The sequence below is a fragment of the Squalius cephalus genome (assembly GCF_949319135.1).
Source record: "Squalius cephalus genome assembly, chromosome: 7".
Classification (NCBI taxonomy): domain Eukaryota; kingdom Metazoa; phylum Chordata; class Actinopteri; order Cypriniformes; family Leuciscidae; genus Squalius; species Squalius cephalus.
The window spans coordinates 46,157,784-46,176,104 of NC_137128.1; the positions used below are offsets into that span (position 1 = coordinate 46,157,784).

Genomic DNA, 18,321 nt, shown 5'->3' on the forward strand with positions numbered 1-18,321 from the left:
TCTTCACATTGACTATGCAGAAAACTGGCAGTGCAAACGAGGTACAGCAAGTCCATTTTGGAGCATCTCACTGACAGACAACATGTAAGGGTTAATGCCCGACGAGGTGTCCATTGTCAGGTATTAATGGACGACGGTTGCCTCTAAGTCCATTAATACCTGACAATGGACACCTCAAAGGGCATTAACCCGCTTATACCATGGTCACTCACTTCCCAAATAACACATTTTTAAAACATTACTTTATATTTTAATTAGTTTTACAATCGAAATCTAAAGTTTTTACAAACAATAACTTGGTTTCCCTGGTTACGCCTGACAGTTTATTTAGCAACCGGAGATATTTATAGTCCACTCGATTTATAGTCCGTATAGATACTTTGACTGCCTGTTGCTATGGTTACTCACAGCTGATGTAGCCAGCGCATTTATTTATTAATTTTGAACGGTAAACAGTCGGTTTCACCAGAACTCCTTTACTAGGTGTCCTCTATCACTTTTTAATGGACACCCTGCAGCCAATCAGAATCGAGTATTCACCCAGACCATGGTATAATTACAATTACGTTTATGCATTGGGCAGACACTTTTATCCAAAGCGACTTACATTGCATTTCAAGGTACACATTTACATTCTTATCAGCTCTTGCTTTCCCTGGGAATCGAACCCATGACAAAAAGCTGCGAGACAACACAGAGCTGTTTACACCACAGATAACACACTCAGTCACCCTCAGTGAAACATGATCTGCTGCCATGTGGGCTCAACTTGAACCAGTTCTTCAGTTCCTGAAGGTGAACCACCCAAGGGTTCAAAACCTCTTCGTCCTCAGCGATGGGCCAACTATGCAGTATAGAGGCAAGAAGAACCTTTACTTTATGAACACCATTCCTTTCCAGATGTGATTTACAGCTGATGGTGTTGGAGAGAGAGAGAAAGAGGTACTGATATTATACCAACAGCGAATATGACACACTCCTTCCTCTCACCAAAGGAACGTCCTCACCTTCCTCTGACATTATGACAACAGTCAGTCATGACATTTAACATTGCTTCTTGGTATCGCTTACTTTCAGCTGAAAATAAGAACAAATGATCAAGAATTATTGAGCAAGCTAAAGATTACTGGGGTCTCGCAGCTTCACCTCTCAGACCTTTATAATATGGCAGTAAAGAGGAGAGCATCTTCTGTTATTACAGACTCCACACACACGCTTTATGACTCTCTTCATCCACTTCCATCAGGATGCCGGATCAGAATTCCCTTAGCCAGGAAGAAGGCTTATAGGAATCTGTTTGTGCCCAACGCAGGGACTATTTTACACAAGATCAAGTCAGTGTGTGTGGATTGGAGAATTGTGCACAATTGTAGTCTCCATTTCTAAAATTGGAGAAATTTTCTACATTTTTTAAGATGTCTGTTTTAATAATGAATTGTATGTTTGTGTTGATTTGTATTGATTAAGAGCTCTTTAACCTCAGAACATTATCTATCATCAGTGATAGACAATAACGTTTTTCTAAATCCTAAATTCTAAGTCAAGCTCTTATTTGTGTCGTGTTGGGTTCTTAAGATATCGAATAAAGACGCAGCAGGGTAGATTTACATGACTTTACTTTTTATTCACTTCACTCCAAACACAACACACACCTCGTGAGCCCCCTCTACTGCCCCCTGGTGCCCAGACAATGTAACAGTATTATAGATCACACTACATCTCCCTTTCTGAAGAGCAATAGACTGACCTACATCATTTATCCCCAGGTTGCATCAAACTCAAAATCTCACTTTTGTATCACTGTGAACATTTGGTCTACTATAACACATTTCTTTACAGTGCTTATTTAACACTCTTCCCTCCTGAGAACTCATATTGAAACCGGATTACACTAAAGAATATGAACTCAATGAGGCATCTTATACGAAAGAACACATAGTAACCACCATAGACCATTAACACACAACAAGATTTAACCTCCCATTAACCCCTTATAGGACTACATTAACAAACCCCCTTGTATTATCCCCCCAATACATTTTATATTTCTCTTTCTTTTTTTTCCACATTTCCATTTCTTTTTTCTTTCATTTCAGTTCTCTCAGGTCCAGTCGATCCGGCTTTGTGATAGACCTGCCAGACCTGGTTCTCCCCGTTTCGGGAGTGCACTGAGGCCCCGCGGAGACATCTACAGTATCAACTATAGGTCAACCCCTGCAGTGCTCCTGTGTTTTATTGCTGTTGTCTTCCGACATGGGCACAAGGTGGCGACGATTCCTCCGTAAAGTGCCCTGTGGTCCACTGACCAAGTAAGATCTAGGTGTTTCATGCGCAGATGTCACAGTCCCTGTAGATCTATCTGTGATCCACACTTGATCTCCTGGTGACAGGTCAGAGATTTCTCACTCTGTGTCTGCGGTCAGAGTAGCTTGTGTCCATCCATCTCTTCTTCTCTCTCTCTCTCTCTCTCTCTCTCTCTCTCTCTCTCTCTCTCTCTCTCTCTCTCTCTCTCTCTCACTCACTCACTCACACACACACACACACACACACACACACACACACACACACACACACACAATCACATGTCCATAACAACCCAGCAGTGTTCAAAGCAGTGTGTGAAAAGTTAAACTGTTGAATAGACTCATGAAAAGCAAGGAAAAAAGTATCCTGACGTTAATGCACGTCAAACACACGTGTTAAACACACACACACACACACACACACACACACACACACACACACACACACACACACACACACACACAAACAAACTGGAGATTTGGTTCTGGAGATTTATCTGAATAACTCGTAAGCAAAAAACTGGTGACATTATTCATATGTTATATATCTGAGATGTAGAAATGGAAAATCAGTGATGAAGTTATGAAGAAACACAATTTAAAAAAATAAAACATGAGAGAGTGGAATGGAGGTTATATATGTATTCCTTGATTTACTGTAATTTTAGGCTATAGATGGAATCCATTTTATATGACATTGTTAAGTGAGACCGTTTTATACACTAAAATAATTCTGTTGTCTGTTATAATGGACATTCTGTGAAAATGAAACAAAGTGGTTCTGTTACAGTCTACATTGTGAGAAGGTTTTTTTTTTTTTTTTTTTTTTTAATGTAGAGAAATACATTCCTCTTCTCACTTGCACTCTCCTCAAGACCAAAAGAAAAGCTCTAGGTGTTCTTAGATGTTGTAACGTCACCAGCTGGAATGAGAGCCACCAGAGTCCACATCAGACTACTGTCATTCCCTCACAAACTACATTTCCCAGAACTCACTGCCCAGACTCTTCATCCATTATCACATTCACCTGTGTCTCATTATCTTGTTTAGCTCACCCCATATAAGCCTGGTTTTCTCATTCATTATCTGCGAAGTCTTGATTAGTGTTTATACTGCATTTCTGAGCATTCTCTCTCATGTCTTGTCCTGTTTCTTTGATTCCCTTTTGACCGCTGCCTGCCTGTTTGTTTGTTTGGACTGCCATCCTGTGCTTGACCCTTTGTCTGTGCTTGATTACAATTCTGGATTACTCACATAAACTGCATTTGGATCCTCAACCTTTGTGTCTCAGAGCAGTTTGTGAGAGATGTTCGGATGTGTGTCTGCTATATGTGCAACATAGTTAGTTATTTGTATTAACATAAAATGTTGACAGTCTGATTCAGTCATGGCAAACTATTGTGTTCACTACCAAAACATTACTGTTACTGCCGAAAATGTGCAGTCACGACTGAAACATGGGATGTTTTGTCAAAAATAAAGTATATTGTCAAGTCAATTCACCTTCATTTATACAGTGCTTTAACAATATAGATTGTTTCAAAGCAGCTTTACAGTGATAGGAGATTACAGTAACAGAGATTGTTTTGGCTTTACAGCAGCTCTAGAATAAAGTTATTGTCCAGATAAAGTTAGTTTTGATCGATTCATTTCCGGTGAAAAGATCATTAGTTATTAACTTAAGGGCCACTATCACGACACCATTTTAACAGAAAACCCTTAAAGTCGACATGAAATCAAAATTGACCCTATTTACTTTGTTAGCGCATATTACTAGTCTTGTGGTGAACAATTAATCTGTGCAAGTTAATACACAGAAAACAATTGTTTGCCGTGGTAATCTTTAATCAAAATCTGACAAGTTACTTCCGGTCTGGAATGGCGTTCCTTCTCTGATGACGTAGGTTTGACGGCTTGGGTTGAAAACGCTTAACCACTCCCCTCAAACCGCTAGTCTGTTATGAGCAGAGATGGAGAGGAGGAGCGCTAGAGTAAAACCCTGCCCTCTGTTCAATATTCCGTTACACTTGGAAATACGTCACAAAACTGGAGAAAAGTCGTTTGCAACTTCCGGTTCATGGGGACTTTAACACACTCCGACCCGTTCATTTGCACAACAACAGTGTTTGGCGGCTTGAGAACGTAAACCTTGAAATAGGTTCCAAGTTGCAGGCGTTGAAAAGTTTTGACAGAAAAGTTATCTCCACGTAAACTTAAAAAATGCTGTGAAAACGCTGACGGCACATGCATATTAAGTGTTTAGTCTATATGGATGCGTATTTGAATATATATGTGCACAGGCGTGTAGTTTTTCTCTACAAATTGACCTCAACAAACTCCCTGTCTGGCCTTAAAAATTCATAATACAGAATTATTTTTATTATCGCTTCTGCGTGTCCATACGAACCGGAATTATTTTGACAACGTTTTATTTGTACAGAGGTAAAGGGAAGGGAATATTGTCCCATTTCATTTTCACATTTTTGCGGACAGCAACAAGATCACATTTGCCCTTCCCATGCAAAGGTAGGATGTTAAACTTGCTTCGCATCTTCCTCCCATACAAGAGTTTGTATGGTGACATGTAGTAGCGTGAGGGTTGCCCGGTACCTGGTTTGAAATAAAATTTTTCACTCACTGGCCAATTTGGCTACTAATTTTTTAAGTCACCGGCCATTTAGAACTTCTACTAGCAAAAAAACCCCCCAAAACAAAAAACAGATTATCTACGTCAGAGCATTAATTGATTAATCAAACAAAGTCCTGTCATCCAGCACCTCCTCTCTTTCTCTTTCATCCTCATCCTTTTCTTCAAAAATGTGTTTTAGGTGGACAGATCAATACAGTACAAAGAACATAAGGAAAATGTAGGATGTTGGAAAATAATGTATTTTCTGTTAACCAAAAGCCTTTTAATCTTTCAGCTTTTCATATTTTTTCATCTTTTCACCTTTCAGCACAGGCAGTTTCAAAATCAGTCACTGAAAGAGAGCATAATGTTAAAGGGGTGGTTGATTATGATTTCACTTTTCTAACTTTAGTTAGTGTGTAATGTTGCTGTTTGAACATAAACAACATCTGCAAAGTTACAACGCTCAAAGTTTAAAGCAAAGGGAGATATTTGCTTTTAGAGAAATCGCTTTTTAATATGGGATGATTATAGTATCAAAATGATTAACACGTGCAAGCACACTTATCAATGAACTTGATACATGTTGCAGAAATGTTTTATCCATTCTTTTTAACAGGCTCAGGAAGGGAAATGCCATTAACGTGAAACGCCGCGCGTCGCGTTCATAGGCTATAGGCTCTTGTCTGTAGGCTATATAGTTTTCTCCCATAGAGCATATTATAAAGAAAAAGCTTAACGTCAATGCAGTAATGACGGTGATATTTAAACTCAGTAGCCAATACCTATTGAACATGCAACGCGCTATTGCACGTTAAGCGTTTTATAATGATTTTCTATTGGTGTTGTTCATAATCTGATTTAATCTGTTTGCCTCTATAAAGTATGCTTTATTAAAGCTGCCGTCGGCAACATTTTTTTGATCAAATTCAGTGAAATTGACACTATAATCCGACAGAACAACATAAATAAAGTGGTTTTAGAAAAAAACCCGAGCTTCTAACTCCACCTGGAGCGTGTTATTTGTTTTGCAAAAATCCACCGCTCCCGTCTCATCGGGTCCAATCAGCGCAGGGGGGTGTGCGATCTGACTGTCAATCACAGTTCGTGCACACGCCACAGATCCCCCCTCCCTCGCGCAGACGCGCGCATTACAATATCACATGCACACGACATGCTTGAAGTTCGCCTGAAGATTGTATGAAGCGTGATGGCGGAGAGAAAATCTACTAACAAGCTTCCAATTCCTCGGTTATTGCTATCTATGGATAGATTAGCCAGGCCAGCCTACCTCCGAGTCCATGGTGTTGATCGATGCTGAAGAGATGGACGCGTTCACAGAAAATCAGGTACACACGCACTGACGATGGGCGGGTGCTCGTTGGTAGTGGGGAGGGGCATGAGAGTTGTAAACATTCAAAATTTTGGCTAAGTCCACTCAATCTGCCAGACTTGCCGACGGCAGCTTTAATAAGGTAGGCCTATATTGTGTACTAAATTTGGTGCTTCAATATCACTCTCATTAGCGTCTTAAATGAGGAAGAACGCTTGATTACGCGGCCATTGTCTGTTTTAGCGGAATACTGCCATCTAGTGGTAGCAGGTTTTCTCAGACATCTGTGTGTGTGGATCATGCAAGGCGAAACCGCGAAATGAAAGTCTCAAAATCCAAATGAATCAAATAGGATCGACTCAGAAACGAGTCAATGAATGCACGCATGTCACCTCGTCCACAAATACACATTTTACTTGTTGCATGCACAAATTCTGGCCTACATTAATACAAAATTGAGGTTTTGTATGAACAACTATGTCTCTATTTGTACAAAATGCTGCACATTCATGTGATTTTGGATTTTGCACGCACAAGTTGTATTGTATTAGTTTAAATGTAGTGACGCACATTTGTGAATTTGTCAAATAGATGGGTAGTTGTGCACACATTAATAATTAGCACCATGCCTATTCATTTGTAGTTGTTTGTGTGTGGGTTGTGAAATGCTTAAAAACCGCGAAAAGAAAGTCTCAAAATCCAAATGAATCAAATGAGATCGACTCAGAAAAGACGTCAATGAATGCACGCGCGTCACCTGATCCACACATGCACATCTTCTGTGTTGCATGCGCAAATTATGATACACTAATACAAAGGAAAACATTTGTATTCACAAAAATGTCTCTATTTGTACAAATTGCTTCACATTCATTCAATTTTGAATTTTGCACACGCAAGTTGAAAGGCATGGATAAAACATTTCTGCAACATGTATCAAGTTCATTGATAAGTGTGCTTGCACGTGTTAATCATTTTGATACTATAATCATCCCATATTTTAAGGACTACAACAAACGGCTGGTAGGAACTATACACGAGATTCCTCCCGGGTTGGTGACATCACCAACCCTAAAATTTACATAAACCCCACCCCCGGGAACACGCAGTCCATGTTGAGAAGAGGAAGAGTTGTTGTAGTCGAGCACATTTGTGAGTTCAAGCTCAAGCTGTCCCATCAGTCTTTTCACATGCAATACAGTACGCAACACAAATGCAATAGCATGTCACTCTGTTGGCATCTTACAACAGATCCCACATGAGCGATTTATAGATTATCATGACAGAATATGCTAATCAATGACTAGAAGATAGTTAACTCCACATCAGCTTCATAAATACATCAACTAACCATTCAGAAATATCCTGTTGCTTCTACATGTCGTCACTTCTTCTTGAGTCTCTCCATCTTTGTCTGACTCCGGTTTGAACATAAAAGGCTAAAAGTTTTTGTAATTGTCAGTGCATGTGTGTGTGAGGGAAAAGGACACAAGCTGTTGAAGCTCCACCCCCTGTGCCGGGAGCAGCAGCTCATTTGCATTTAAAGGGACAGACACAAAAACGGTGCGTTTTTGTTCACCCTCAAAAAGTGACAATTTTAACATGCTATATAAAAATATCTGTGGGGTATTTTGAGCTAAAACTTCACATACACACTCTGAGGACATCAGAGACGTATTATACCACCCATTTAAGTGAGGCAAAAGAGTTAGTTAGTTTGTTAGAAGTTAGATAAACTGAAATTCCCAGCATTTAATCAAAACTTCTGCTCATGTATTTGAAGGCTGCTATTGGATCATTGAGGGTTAACGTCATATTATGAGACTACGCATTACTTAACAGAGAATTTATGACCTACTACCTACGCTCTGCCTTACGAACAAATGATGCAACGGAATAAGTAAGTAAGTAATAAAGTAGGCTACAGAGTTAGTTACAAACTAGCTAGTAGTTACTAAGCCTCTGGTGTGGACTTCACGTTCCAATTTTAGAAAGAACTTACAAACGGCTGGTGCAACCCTAACCAGGACACTAATCCTAGGAAGGATTGCAGAGATGCTGCATCCAGAGCCGTCGCAATGGGGTAGGCAAGGTAGGCAGCTGCCTAGGGCCCCCAGCTGAAGGGGGCCCCCGATGGCCGCATGGTCGTTTAGGTTGTGTATCTGCCCTCGTCAAACAGTATCGACCATTGTAAACAAACCACCACAGTGAGACAGCGCTATCACTTTCCAGTACTGCTCCGTGAGAGGGGCCCCCCAAACTAGAGAGATTCCCCCATGCAACGACAAACACTATGAGTGCCCTAATCACTGTAATGTTGAAGTGACATCCACCGTTGCGCACCCCCCATCAGGTCCCCCACTAGCTGTCAGTGGAAGAGAAACTGTCGTTCCCACACTCAGCGCGCTACGCGGGCATTTAAATTTAAAAATGTCATCATGAAGCGCTTCAGGATTTTCCAAAAGACAGAGAAAGAAAGAAGAAGAGGAAAAACGCCAAGGAGACAGTGGCAAGTAAACCATTATTATCTCCAAATACAACTGTCTGACGTATTTTCACATCTCTGCGAACATATAAAGGCAAAAGCTAGAGAAGTGTTGTCACGGCTGTCTGCCCGCGGTCACAATAAAAACTTTGTCAATTCCAAACAAAATGAGCTGGTCCTATGACTCCCATGCAGTTAGGTCCAAACAAAATAATCCATCAAGTCCGGTTACATTTTAGGTGTACGCAGGCTATCAATTTCCGTTGGTGGTGTTTCTATTCCATCTGGAGAAAAATGCCCCTTTCCTTCGCATTTGTCCTTCTATTCTTCTCCATCAACACTTTGTACCGTACGCAACAGGTAGGCCCTTGCACACTGAGTCCGAAATTCCCATCCGAAATTTTCGCACGTTAAAAAATAAATACGACCTCACGTTATGTCAATCACACTTGCACACTGCCTCCGAAACTTTCGTCCGTCAACAAAAAAACGGTCTGCGTTTTTCGCGTCCGTAGCAAGCATTTTGAATGGTGTTTTGACAATTTAGAGCCACCGAATCACGAATATTCATAAATACGAAAAAATGCATGCGAAAATTTCGGACACAGTGTGCAAGGACCTGTAGTTTTGCGTATGACGTTGCTGTTTGTGGCATTATGGGAAGTGAAGTTCTTTTCCTGTAAAGTAAATATCGAATCCTCCACACTTCACTTTCATGATATGAGAATAACAATAAACGTATGGCTATTCACCAAATGTTTTTTTTTTTTTTTTTTTGCTTTATTAGGTGCTTTGCTTAAATTTCTGTCTGTGCCAATTGATAATTCATGACTCTTAAAATGCACCAGAATACAAGAAATCCCATCAGAATTTTAAAAAATTTCCAGAGGGAGGACTTGGGACCTCACTTCACTCTTTTGCCTAGGGCCCCCAAATATCTTGAAACGGCCCTGGCTGCATCAGATGCTCCCGATCAGGTAAGATTCGATTAGCGTTTGTAAAGCCTGTCCAATCGGTCCATCAACAGTTTCCGATAAGTGGGTGAAGGTTTCTGCGCGTGGCAAAGTAATTTAGTAAAGCAATAGGCCCCTTGAAGCCATGTTTTACAGTGAATTTAGAACAGCTAAGGGGCGTTGTTAGGCATGACACGGAGCGGAGTTAAAACCCCCTTAGCTGTTCTAAATTCACTGTAAAACATGGCTTCAAGGGGCTTATTGCTTTTATAAAACGGTTACTCCAAGAAAATATTAATTTTAGTATTTATTTTATTCATAAAATGAACACCAGCAACAAAAAAATAACGTTATAACACATTTATTCCTCCAACAAGCAATGTAGTTCCAAAGAGGTTGCCAAGCAACACATGCAGCAACAAAGAATCACAAACGGCAGTTGCGCAGTAATACTAATGTAATGCGGTCACAGGTGTATGTTTGTTGAGTAATTTACAACGGCTTTGAATGCGGCTCAGAATCAGAACCAATCTGAATCAAGGACCAGAACTAACCATTTTATAATTTCAATTAAACTTTTATCTGACTCCATTTTATCACAACCTCAAATTTAGGTCAATTGGTTATTGGTCATTTTTATAATATTTTAATTGGCTAATATAGAGAGTCGCATTCATGCTTACTCCATCTAAGATATTTTGTATAGCCCCCATGGATCTGTATACACTTGAATTAAAATGACACTCTCTCTAGTCAGAGGTCATGGCCACAACTACAGATATAAGATGACCAATATTACTTCTCTGATAGTAGTTTTGCGACTTTGTGGTCGTTTCATCTGACCTCCGGCCGTATGTCTTGGACACTCGGGTGAAGAGAGGGGCGGAGCTGTCAACTGATCACCACCTGGTGGTGAGTTAGATCCGATGGCGGGGTAGAGGAAGCTGGACAGACTCGGCAGACCCAAACGTACTGTGAGGGTCTGTTGGGAACGTTTGGCCGAATCCCCTTTCAGAGAGATCTTCAACTACCATCTCCGGCAGAGCTTCGACCGGATCCCGAGGGAGTCTGGAGATATTGAGTCCAAGTAGACCATGTTCTCCACCTCCCTTGTCGACGCGGCCACTTGGAGCTGTGGCCGTAAGGTCTCCGGTGCCTGTCGAGGCGCCAATCCCCGAACCTGGTGGTGGACACCGGAAGTAATGGATGCTGTGAAACTGAAGAAGGAGTCCTATCGGGCCTGGCTGGCTTGTGGGACTCCTGAGGCAGCTGATGGGTACCAACAGGCCAAACGGACTGCAGCCCGGGTGGTTGTGGAGGCAAAAAATCGGGCTTGGGAGGAGTTCGGTGATGCCATGGAGAAGGACTACTGGTCGGCCTGGAAGAGATTCTGGCAAACCGTCCGGCGCCTCAGGAGGGGGAAGCAGTGCCCTACCAACGCTGTTTACAGTAGAGGTGGGCAGCTGTTGACCTCGACTGGGGATGTCATCAGACGGTGGAAGGAATACTTCAAGGATCTCCTCAATCCCACCGACACTTCTTCCATTGAGGAAGCAGAGGCTGAGGGCTCGGAGGTGGACTCGTCACCGAGGTAGTCAAGAAACTCCTCTGTAGCAAGGCACCGGGGGTGGATGAGATCCGCTCCGAGTACCTCAACTCTCTGGATGTTGTGGGGCTGTTTTGGCTGACACGCCTCTGTAGCATTGCGTGGCATTCGGGGACAGTACCTTTTGACTGGCAGACCGGGGTGGTGGTTCCGCTTTTTAAGAAGGGGGACTGGTGGGTGTGCTCCAACTATAGGGGGATCACACTTCTCAGCCTCCCCGGGAAAGTCTATGCCAGGGTACTGGAGAGGAGAATACAGCCGATAGTAGAACCTCGGATTCAGGAGGAACAGTGCGGTTTTCGTCCCGGTCGTGGAACACTGGACCAGCTCTATACCCTCTCCAGGGTGCTGGAGGGTTCATGGGAGTTTGCCCAACCAATTCACATGTGCTTTGTGGATTTGGAGAAGGCATTCGACTGTGTCCCTCGCGGCATCTTGTGGAGGGTGCTCTGGGAGTATGGGGTTCGGGGCTCTTTGCTAAGGGCTATCCGGTCCCTGTACGACCGGAGCAGGAGCTTGGTTCGCATTGCCGGCAGTAAGTCAGACTTGTTCCCGGTGCATGTTGGACTCCAGCAGGGCTGCCCTTTGTCTCTGGTTCTTTTCATAATTTTTATGGACAGAATTTCTAGGCGCAGCCAGGGGCCGGAGGGTGTCAGGTTTGGGGACCACACAATTTCATCTCTGCTCTTTTCGGATGCTGGCCCCATCAGACCAGGACCTTCAACATGCACTGGGCCGAGTGTGAAGCGGCTGGGATGAGAATCAGCACCTCCAAATCCGAAGCCATGGTTCTCAGTTGGAAAAGGGTGGTTTGCCCACTTCTGGTTGGTGGAGAGTTCCTGCCTCAAGTGGAGGAGTTCAAGTATCTTAGGGTCTTGTTTACGAGTGAGGGAAGGATGGAACGGGAGATTGACAGATGGATTGGTGCAGCTTCTGCAGTAATGCGGTCATTGTACTAGTCTGTCGTGGTGAAGAATGTGAGCCGCAAGGCGAAGCTCTCGATTTACCGGTCAATCTACGTTCCTACTCTCACCTATGGTCATGAGCTGTGGGTCTTGACCGAAAGGACAAGATTCCGGATACAGGCGGCCGAAATGAGCTTTCTACGCAGGGTGGCTGGGAGATCCCTTAGAGATAGGGTGAGAAGCTTGGTCACTCAAGAGGAGCTCAGAGTAGAGCCGCTGCTCCTCCACATCGAGAGGGGCCAGCTGAGGTGACTCGGTCATCTTTTCCGGATGCCTCCTGGACGCCTTCCCGGGAAGGTGTTCCGGACATGTCCCACCAGGAGGAGACCCCGGGGAAGACCTAGGACACGCTGGAGGGACTAAGTCTCCCGGCTGGCCTGGGAATGCCTCAGTGTCCCCCAGAAGAGCTGGAGGAAGTCTGGGCATCCCTGCTTAGACTGCTGCCCCCGCGACCCGGCCCCGGATAAGCGGAAGAAGATGGATGGATGGATAGATGGATGATAGTAGCTTTGATTTGGTCATGCCATTGTTTCCCCACGTACACTTAACTAGAGTAACATTACATGAAAAAGAGGTAAGACTCACCCTATTTAGGTTGGTCGGCCAACATTTTGCTGTCCTAAACGGAAATTCCCTTTTTGTCTTTACAAAACCAAGTACACTTGAATTAGTGCCAAATATCAGCCGGAACTCTAAAATCACAGTTGGTGTGCCCTATGCTCCACTCAAAACGGACTCACATGCGCATTTGTTTAATCTACTTAATCTAATAATTTCAGAGTAAGTCATAATAAAATCAAATGTAACAATTTATTATGTCAGGTAAATGTATCATGCCAATTACATAATCAGTTGTGTTTTCAATGTATCAATGTATTTTCTACCTGACATTAGAAAATACATGGAACAGGGGAAAGAAATGTAGATTAAGATGACTCTGAGGTGAGACTTGCGTCTCGAATGGTGCACAAGAGTGAGCTCAAACGTTAATTTCCTTTGTTCTCTCAGAGAGTTGCCCTCTCTTCCAGTTTTTCCAGTCTTACAGATTGTAGAGAACCTTAAAAGCATTATACCTTTCATTAAGATCTTCATCCTCTGGGTCAGCGAACGAGTTATCATCATCAGATGGTGGAATACCAGGGTATTGGCAGACAGACAGACCATTGGCGCCTTCTACTTCCAAGATGTCATTGATGGAGTTAATGGGATACTCTGAGAGATGCTGCTCATAAAAGGGTTTGGGTACTGTTGTGACTTGTGACCCAGTGTCCAATAAACAATGACACTTTTCACCGGCTATGCTAACCTCCGCAATGCACCTAGCACTGACTAAACCCTCTGGCAGGCAAGCGCTTTGCTTACTAGAAGATTGAGATTTGTTTGAAACATGTTTAGCAGTGAGACGGTTTGCTTTAAATTCAGCCCCCGTCTGTTCCAAAACAAGGGCTGGCTCTAGTTTAATCAGGGTTGGGGGTGGGGTTCTGAGCGTTTCACTGAAGCTGCTTCTCTTTTAGGAGCTTGTGTTTGGAAGTGACATGTGCAGGGTTAGGTTCAGAAGTGCAAGAAGATGCAACGTGGCCATCCTTGCCACATGTAAAACAGTACCATGGCCTCGGCCTGCCTGTTGGTTTCTTATTGACTGGATTTGCACTCACATTACCAGCAGTTCCTACCTTTGTTTTGTACTGTTTGTCTACTGCTTGCAGTGGGAATTTCTTCTGGGTTTTAGGCTTGGTCATAAGATTGCCTAACTGACTTTGTAGCTTAGCAATCTGTTTCTTGAGCTCTTGTGTTTCAGTTGCAAGTGAAGCCAGTCCTGGAGCTTCTCTTTGCAGAGACCCACGTTCTTTGGGAATGCATCAGAGCTCTCTGTTTAGAAGACCCAAGATGCTGCTTCATATGAGTGACCTTTGCTGTATGTTTGTCTTCTTCTGTGCGTAGCATGACCAGGAGGAGGAGTAGCCAAGTATCATAATCAACCTCATTTCCAGGTCTAGGACATTTACCGGAGAACACCCTGAGCCTAGACTGTGTAAAGACAATTGCTGTGTAAAGACACTAGATAATGCCCTCACGTGATAAGTGATACCTGGATCACTGGACAGCTGGTGAGTATAAGGCAGCTGGGGTTCTAGCATTTTCTAAGGCTTGATCACTGTTAAATTCAATTATTGTGCTCTAGTAAAACTCTGATTCTTTGTCACTAATGAAAATGGTTCTGGTAAAAGAACCATATTTTTTTAGGGTGTCAATTAACTCATCCTCACTTTCGGTTTTAGTCAAGCCACTAACAATCACAGAGTTTGGAACTTTAATACCCTCTGCCTCAACTATATCCATTTTTGTTTGTTAAGGGTTAAAATATGCAAATTGAATAGTTTAAATCACAACTGTTAATACTCAGCAACAGCGCCACCTCCTGGCTGGCTCGCCACAGTTCTAGCGGGTATTAACCCACTTACTAATGGACCAGACAAATAAAATCAGAAGACTGCACGGTACATAAGGGGAGGCGGCGGTGATACTGAGCAACAGGCAGAGACAGGGGGTAAGTTGAATCAATAACAACTTTGCTTTGAGTTTAGTGATTTTTTCTTTTTCCCTCATTCACATAAACAAAGTACATAATAAAAACAGAAAAAAAAAACAATGAACTATATGTATACCCTGGGTGCACCCTCTGAATTACTTTTCATTTAATCACAATCACAATCAATGTATTCAAGTGATCACAAATGAAAACAAATACCAGTGATATCACTTTTTTTTTAAGTTCAATTCTGTGTCAATCGTAGAGTGATCAGTCTTAAATTTACTAATTGTGCTCCTGAGAAGTTTTTAGTCCCATCAAAAAAAAAAAAAAAAAAAAAAAAATATATATAAGAAACCAGTCTCCGGGAATGTGTTTTCTTACTTGTTGTAATAAGAGGTCCACTGGAAGCAAGTTTAAGTAGAACCCAAATGCAGTTTAATGAAAATCCAAAACAGACATAGAAACAAAAACATGGCGAGGCATGGCGAAAACAAACTCAGGAACAAGAACTTACTACGTGGTTACATCAGCAATACAAGACACCGACACACGGCAAACATGAGGGCTAAATACACACAAGACTAATGACTAGACAAGGGACACCTGTGAACAATGATCAAACAATCAGACAATAAACTCATGACAAGACACATGGCAGGATCACATGACTACAAGGGATCACATGACAGACAAGGAAGCAAACATGACAAGAACAAAACCAGACCAAAACCGTGACACTTGTCCGAAGAAAAATAATAGAATGGAAAATTATCCTTTCCTCTAGTTTTGTGATCCTTTCAGGGTTGAAGTGGGAGGCTCGCCATCAATTAGGGAAATCCAACTTGGAAGAATGCTCACACAGAGAAAAAAAAACCCTGGCCTGTCCATTCATGTCTTTTTTTTTTTTTTTTTTTACAGGCACGTGCAACCAAAATGGCGTCAGCGAACGGCAGTGAACACTCAATACACCATGCGGTCTGACATAACCACACGAGTCAAAATGTAAACTCTGTAGTGCCCGATCGACACAATCACACTGGATCACCCAATACCTTGATGTTAAAAAGGAAAGGGCCTGCTGATGGATAATGCAGTGCAGAGCAATGGCCTCCTCCACATTCTCCTCTTCCAGTTTTCTCTGAAAAAGTGCCACCAGTCCATTTTTCCTTCCTGTCATTGATGGCGCTCCGTCGGTTGTTATTCCAGCAAACCTCTTCCATGGCAAACTGGCATCCTCAATAGCACCACACAGCTGGCGGAATATCTCCTGAGCGGTGGTCTGACCATGCATTGGAATTACAGCGAGCAACTCCTTGATCACTTCAAAATTGCCGTCGGACATATACGAGCGAGCTGCGCAGTGTCAGTGTTGCCCGTGCTCTCTGCTTTTTCCGGACAGACTTTACTTGCAGCTAGTAACATGCACTTTTTTATGAACTTGCCTTCCTTGAATGGCTTTCCAGCCTTAGCAATCATCTCACTCACCACGTAGCTAGCTTCGACTGCTGCTTCATTCTTTTTGTTTGCTTTCTTGAATAAATCTTGTTGCCTCAATAGACATTTTTTAAGATTTGCGCAGCTGGAAGCTGTTACGAGCCATATCGCATTAATTATCGCAGACGATACGTCCGCGAAATTAATGCGATATGGCTCAGCTTGTCAGTTAACTACGGCTCTGTGTAGTAAATGCCGCTCCATTTGAAAGCAGGTGATGGTGATTTACTACTAATCAAGGAACCGGCTTTACTGACGAGATGCGCATAACAATGTCATGCGATATATCGCCCAGCCCTAGTAGGGGGCCACAAAATATCATCCCCCGGGCTTCAATTGGCCCCCGGGCCGCGAGTTTGAGACTCATGCACTAGAGTTTAACAGCCTTGTAGCCAGAGGAACAAAAGAGTTTTTATAGTGGTTATATATAAACCTTGGGATATGAAAACGTCGACTGATAGAGTGGTTTGAATTCTGGATAAAGCACATGAGAAGGGTCCAGAGCTATTTCCTTGCCTGTTTAAAAATAATTTTGTTATAGTATTTGTACAAAGAAACCTGTCTAATGGGCTCATTGTTAATCAGGATAGATCAGCGGTTGCCTACTAACTTGGGATAAAAAAAAATTTCCTCTGTTTTTCTAACGTTGATTACAAGACTGTTGCTTCACTAAACAAAGTTGAATGTCCTTATCCTTATTCAGAAGACCAAGAATGGCAGTGTCATCTGAAATTTTTTACGACAATATTCCCAGAATGGTGAGTTTCTTACTCCAAGTTGCTTCCCTAAACTGACCTGCTGCGCAGCAGTAATAACAGACAGACTTCAGCAAATGTCCTCTAAATGCTTTAATCACATCCGGGAGATCTTTCCGAGCAGTTCTCAGGAAATCTCTCCCAAGAAGAAGCAAGGATCTCAGACAATTTCCATTGAAAATCCCACCGAAAACACAGATACAATAGTTTTCATAGGATAAAGACATGACACATAAAAACTAAAATAATTGTGCCTAACTCGTGATTTTAACATGTCACCTTCTATTAATATGATTGGTTAAAATGGTAAGACAAGCCCCAACCTTTTCCCTGTCACTGGCAAAAGTAAACTCTGCTGTTGTGATTTACTTATCACAATGTTTGAAAACCAGCCATCTGTCTAGTTTCATTTCCCCTATTTGTTATTTATACACTGTTACGTGCCTCATGCACTAACATATAGAGTGACGCCTATTAAAAGGGTGTCGCCCGGAGTTCCATCTCCTGTTCCCATAAACACTCCACAACGAAACAAAGTGATCAAAGAAAAACAATGTTTATTGTTACATGTAGGGGTAAAATTTCATTCGTTTGAAAGGGAAAATATAGTTCAAAATGAAAGGGTTCAGTCGGCCGCAAAAACAACAAACAAAACGGGACTTTTAACTAAATTTTAGGTTGTCTTTCCTGGATTTAGAAATAAACAAAATATACAATTCTTACCTCCCTGCTAACCAGTAAACAGGAGAAAAAGTAAAAAGGAAAGTAGGGCCTCTGGCCTCTCAATCAGTCTCAGTAAACGTAATTACCGGTCTATACCGCTAACAATCAGAAAGCCGCTCACAAGCAGCTCACACTACAAAAGGGAAGAAGCACACGACAGCCAACCGGCTTTAACACCACTGTGTAGGTCACACACACGCTCTACAACGGCATGAAGCAGGAGGGGGAACTCGATTAACAAGCCTTCCACACATCTTATATCCACGCAATGAGTCCACCAGCCCCGTCCTTCTAAACAGCTGCACCTGTTACACTCAAATGAGCGAAAAGCGACAGGGAGAGAGAAAGAAAAAGAAAAGAAAAAGAAAACACATGCGCACACTCACTTGTTCTACACAATATAAATAAAACAACATTTACGTTCTGACACATAACAACACACACACACTCAAAGTCACAAGTTTTCCCCAAAGAGTTTGGAAACATTTAAAAGCATATGAATGTTGTTCCTGCAAGAAAAAACAAATGTTAGTTGATTAATT

At 42.3% G+C, this 18,321-nt stretch overlaps 1 protein-coding gene across 1 annotated transcript in view; it reads right to left on the minus strand.

The window, feature by feature from the left end:
- The window catches only part of pias4b (protein inhibitor of activated STAT, 4b), a 176,629-nt gene that overhangs the window by 25,835 nt on the left and 132,473 nt on the right, over positions 1-18,321 (minus strand). The gene's annotated exons all lie outside the window — the stretch shown is intronic.